Source organism: Gracilinanus agilis, chromosome 1, assembly GCF_016433145.1.
Source record: "Gracilinanus agilis isolate LMUSP501 chromosome 1, AgileGrace, whole genome shotgun sequence".
NCBI classification, from domain to species: domain Eukaryota; kingdom Metazoa; phylum Chordata; class Mammalia; order Didelphimorphia; family Didelphidae; genus Gracilinanus; species Gracilinanus agilis.
In genome coordinates, this window is record NC_058130.1 from 113,461,152 (window position 1) to 113,467,151 (window position 6,000).

A 6,000-nucleotide genomic window follows, 5' to 3' on the forward strand; every position below is an offset into this window, starting at 1 on the left:
AGATGTACCTATTATGATGATTTTTACTTTGTTTTGTTATATTAATAAATTATCCTTTGTTTTTACTGCTTTCTTTTAAACTAATCTAATCCTAAACCATCAAAATAGAATACAGGGAAATATTTTCTCCCAGAAATACTATTGTGTTTTAAGTTATTCTTAGCTACAAAAGGGAAACTATCAAGTAGAAAAATTAAATTGAAAAAATTAAAAAACATTTTTAACTACTTAGAACTTCAGTCAGGTCATGTTTTACTTACTAATTTTCATATACAAGTTTTAAAGTTCAACAGACCATTTTAATAAATATGCTTAATAACTTATTACGGGATCAATTTTTTTCATTATACTCATTTAAGTATGACAGTCTCATTTGCTTACAAAAAAAATTTGAAATTTTTTTATTCTAAAAAACCTGATATGTTCCTGAAGAATACTAAGATAGTATAGTAATATAAATTACCTTTTTGTCTTTTTCTCTGCTATAGCAATGAACTAAAAGATAGGTACATTTAACTTGAGAAGCTAACATATCTACAATTCCTAACATTAGTGATCTAATATTCATATTCACAATAATATACTGGGGGCTTTAATAGGAACCATAATTTTCAATTAACTTAGTTTCCATATTTTTCTGTCATAATTCTACATTAACTTAACTTTGATAATTAATTGTCAGGTTCTTTTTTTAGCTATTTCAGTTTTTTACTTAAATGAGAATACCAAAGAATTTAAATAATTTAAAAACTATCAGGCAAATATACTCTTTACAAAAGAAAATTAAAACTCCATTAGAAAATATCAAATGGGGATCAATTGTATACATTGAGGAATTACTTGATTTTCATTAAGGAATATTTTTTATTAGACTTAAAAATAACTTTTAAATCCTAATTATACTTTGCCAGCTCAAATAGTTTTTTATCTTAATAGTTCTTACTATCTTTTTTGATTTTATATGTAGAAAAGGTGATGATTAAAGCAACATTTTTAAACTTTCCAGAGCTACTGAAATTTAAAGTAATTTTCCACCTGGAAATAAATATATTCCCTCATATTATGTTTCATTCAGTTCTAACATGAAACTCAAAAATAATTACTGGTATAATATACATTTCTCCCACAACTTCTATTCCAAGTATGTTCTTCAGGTATGAAGGTGCCCCTGGCTCTGTGAAGTCTAAGACAACAAATTTAAAGTTTCTCAGGTTCTAAAATGCTGAAAAGACTTCAAAGTAGAGGTCCTAACAAAATACTCAAGTTAGCTATCAAGCAACTTAGATGAATATATAAAAACTCATCACCATGCTGTGGGTCATGAGATGATTAATTTACCAGCTATGGCAATGCTTAAAGACAAAGATCTATATGTAATCTTGTCAATTTAGGACTTTGGCCAGTAATGCAGTTTACATAACCTACCATAGTAATTCAAAGGGAAAAAAATAATTAAATATTATCTCTTCCATTTCCAATGCAATCGTGATAGAATGACAAAAAAAGAGCGAAGAGTATAAGAATCACAATCTTTAAACAAGCTATAAATATTAATTTTTGTATATACTTGAAATGTGATATTGTCCAGTGCAATTAAAGTGTTGAAAGTAGTAGACAAAATCCTTATTGCTACTCTCTGGATGGGTTAAATTGAAAACCAAATGAAGTTCAAACTAAATAGAATGATGGATGTAGCATAAGTATTCCTTTGAGAATAAAATGAATATACTGGTGGCTTTGGGCTTTACCATACTCATATACAACAAGAAACATCATTTCATTGGAGACTTGGGTCATTTTCTCTCTTAGGACTTGTAAGTAAAAGGAAAAAAAGACCACCATAAAGATAATTAAAGCTTAATGCCAACATCAATTGCAGAGGATGAAGAAACAGAAAATTTATAACAACTTGACAAGATTGCTCAAAATGAGGTTAAGAAAATGAGGAGGACCCTTGTTATAAACAAAAAGGGGATCCTAAGGAGATATAGATATACAATGATGTGAATATCTATCTGTATTCTCCCTAGCTGCAGATGATGGAGGAACACCAACCCCAATCACCCTTGGTAGTTGTTATAATTTCCCCTTTTCTCTAACAGTTGCCCAGGGAGGATCCGAGAGGTTACATGGATGTGTAACCTTCCAAGGTCCAACCTGGGGTTGGATAAATTAAAATAGGGCTTTGATTTGCCTTGGATCACATTTGATATCTGACTATGGTGACTCCCTCCCCAAGGGTCCTGATAAAAGACCACTCAGGAAAGTACTTGTTAAACTCTCTTTATCTAAATCAGGGAAAGGATAAACAGAACAAGGATTGGGGATTGGAGACCCTATCAACCTATTATCTATAACTAGTTGACAATCAGGTCTGGAAGCTATTGATCTAGTAGAAACTGGAGCTTTATTTTCTCCACTACCTCTGGCCCAGACTGGCCACAGCCAAGCCAGAAAATAGGTAATGCTATTGATGCAGCTGTATTGGTTGATGCAGCTGAGTTGGTGATCTTATTCTCTTAGCTTTCTCACTACCAGTGTTCATGATGCACTAACTCTCACAGTCTTCAGGAAATATTCAGATCTATTCCTACCCTCTTCTTCACAGACCTCCCTGCCTCCCTTCACCACCCACTAAGAGATTTCTCAGTCCAGAGACTCCTGTCCAGAGACCTCCAGAGCCCAGAGACCTAGAGAGACCTAAAAAGACCCCCTCCAAGTGGCTGTCAGGGGTATTTATACTGTCAGACCAACTGACGTTTGCTCCTGGCTCACAGCACCTGGGAACATTCCGTGCCTTCCAACTGCCTTCCCTGTCATTCAAAGTGGCATACATCGTTTCCCAGGATATGAATATAACACCCCAAAGAAGAGATCTATTGAGAGGACTACATGGTTTAGTTTGAAGAAGGGAATAGTGAATAAAAGAGTTATGGCTTTGGAATCATGAATACCTGAGAGTGAATCCTGGCTTTGACACTTACTAGTTATGTAAACCTTGACCCAGTTATTTAGCCTCAGGGAGTCTCACCTTCCTTATTGGTAAATGGACAATTAAAATTTCAATAATTACACAACTTTATTATGAAAAAAAATGAGATTATGTAGGTGAAATAATTTCAGTTATTATTCATTAATTTAGCTTCCCCCAGATGGAATGATGGGTCAATTTCTTTCTAATCATAATAGTTCTTCTTGAAGAGGCCCTATAATGTCTTGGGGCTTGATGCAATCAGTATGATATCTGATGCAAAAACTACCTTCATACTAGGAGATTTCAATATACATATAAATACTTTTTCAAGTATCTACTTATCTCTCCCATTAACTACTCCACCCCCCTCAGCCACACTCAAAGATGATCATACTCTTGATCTTGTTATTACCCAAGAATGTACCACCTCTATGTTCAAAACTCCAAAATCCTCTTATCTAATTGACTTTTCACTTCTCCATCTGCCTTCCCTTACAAATCTTATTTTTATCTCACATCATGATCCAATCCTGTGATCTCCCATTTTTTCCTGGGTCATTTCCTCTGCACTAAACACTGTGTCCTCCTTTCTCTGTCTTGGCCTCTTGGTGAACCAATTTGACTTTTCATTTTTATCCTCTCTTGAACCTCTAGCTAATACTCAGCCTTGGATCACTCCCACCATTCACTGCCTTCACCCCCAAACACATGCTACTGATGAAGGCAGAGAAAAGCAAGTAGCCATTGTGATTGGGCCACTACAAACATGCTATTCAGTCTCACCTGGGCCTTCGCTACTGCTAGGCAATGCTACTCTACTCCCCTACTTACCATAGCAGATCTTCAGAAACATTTTTATTCCATCTCAAACATCCCATAGCATCCCCTCCCCCAAGTACATGGCTCAGATATTTGCCTCTTGTTTTAGAGAAAAAATTGAGGTACTTTGCTATGAGTTCTCTCTTCTTCTTTCTTCCTCAATTCTTATCAATTAAGATGTCTTCTACTACTAGCTCTTCCTTCACCTCTGTCTCACATGATAAAGTGGCCCAACTCCAGCCAAGGCTACCTCCTCTACATGTTCAAGCCATCTCATTTTACCCTATATCCTCCAAAAGATTACCCCATTCTATCTCTAATCTATCATTTATTTTCAGCCTCTACCTTTTTTATTCCCTACTGTCTTTAAACATACTCATGTCTACTACATCCTAAAGAATTTTTTTCACTTATCTGTCCATCCCTTAAAAGTATATCCCTGTATCTCTTTTGCTGTTTGAAGATAAACTCCTTGAAAATGCTATCTAAAATGGATGCCTCAACTTTCTTGCCTCTCTTTTAACCCCTAAAATTCTGGCCTCTCACCTTATCACCCTATCATCACCTTATCTATTTCATGTGAAACTTCTCTCTCCAAAGCTGTCAGTGATGATTTCCCAATTACCAAACCCAAAGGCCTTTTCTCCATCCTCATTCTTCTTAATCTCTGTTAATCACCCTCTCCTTTTCAGTACCCTCTTCTGTGTTTTCAGGGCACCATTCCCTCTCGATTCTCTTTTTTGTCCTCTTACCATTTTGCTGGATCTTCTTACAGAACACATTCTCTAACTGCAGGTGTCCTTCATGTCTCCCTCCACTAATTCACTTAGTGATCTCATCAGCTCTAATGGATTTAATTACCATCTCTATGCTGATATTTATCAAATCCATCTTTCATGCCCCAACCTCTCTGAGGGACTCCAATCTCACATCTCCAACTTTCTTTCAGATATCTTAGGCTGAATGTCTAGTAGAAAACCTTAAACTATGCATATCAAAAACAGTATATATTCTCTTTCCCCCTTAAGACCTCCCCCCTACAACCTTCCCTGTTATTGCAGAGGGTAACATCATCTTCCCAGCTCCCCAAGATCACCACCTAGGAGTTATTATTGATCTCCCACTATCTCTATACCCCTTTATCACTGTTGCCAATTCTAGTTAATCTCCCTTTGCAACATCTGAAGGAATGCTCTGAGCTCACAAAAACCTATCTCCAAACAACCACAAATAAAATGCCTCAAAATAAATCTTGGAGAGGCCCGACCAACAAAAAGCACAGTGAAACAGTATCCCCAGCTGGAAAGATCGAGAACAACTCAGGGAAACCTGCAGCTGGGAGAGCAGGATCCAGCACAGAAAGTGTCTGGGTAAAAGCTACAAGCCTCTCTGAAGAAACTCAGACAGGCTGTCCCCAAGAAGCACACATAGCAGGTCACAAAGGTTGCCAGGCCACCTCCTCCCTCACTGCATGATTAAAAGTCACCCAAAGGCACCTCAACGCACGAACTTGGGCTAGTACTTTCTCCACTCCAGGAACAGAGTTAAACTAACATAATGGCAAGGTCAGGAAATGGACTAGAAAAATAAGCAAAAGACAAAGAAAAAACCTAACCTTATATAGTCGTCATTTTGGAGACAAGGGAGATTAAAATACAAACTATGTATTTTGTGTACAAATGTATATACAAAATGCAAAATTTTGTATACAAATTTGTATACAAAAAAAGTGTACAATTTTGTGTACAAAATGTAAAACAGTGTCAGGCCCAAAAAGAAATCCTAGAGAAACTCAAATCAAATAAGAGAGGTGAAAGAAAAATTGGGGGGAACCATGATGGCAAAGAAGGAGCAGGGACCCATCTTCAAACTACCCTCTAAATAACTTAACATAATGTCTCAATATGAATTCTAGAGCAGCAGAATCCACAAAAAGAAGAGGGGAAACATTTTTTTAACATTTATTAATATTCATTTTTGACATGGTTACATGATTCATGCTCCACCTTTCCCCTTCAGCCCCCCCCGCACCCCCCCCCACCCTTGGCCGATGCGCGTTTCCACTAGTTTTGTCATGTGTCCTTGAACAAGACCAATTTCCAAATTGTTGGTAGTTGCATTGGTGTGGTAGTTTCGAGTCTACACCCTCAGTCATGTCCACCCTGACCCATGCGTTCAAGCAGTTGTTTTTCTTATATGTTTCCTCT

The 6,000-nt window shown here is 36.5% G+C and overlaps 1 protein-coding gene across 1 annotated transcript in view; it reads right to left on the reverse strand.

Moving 5' to 3' along the window:
• CCDC171 (coiled-coil domain containing 171) overlaps positions 1-6,000 on the reverse strand; it is a 508,587-nt gene that overhangs the window by 359,830 nt on the left and 142,757 nt on the right. The window lies entirely within an intron of this gene.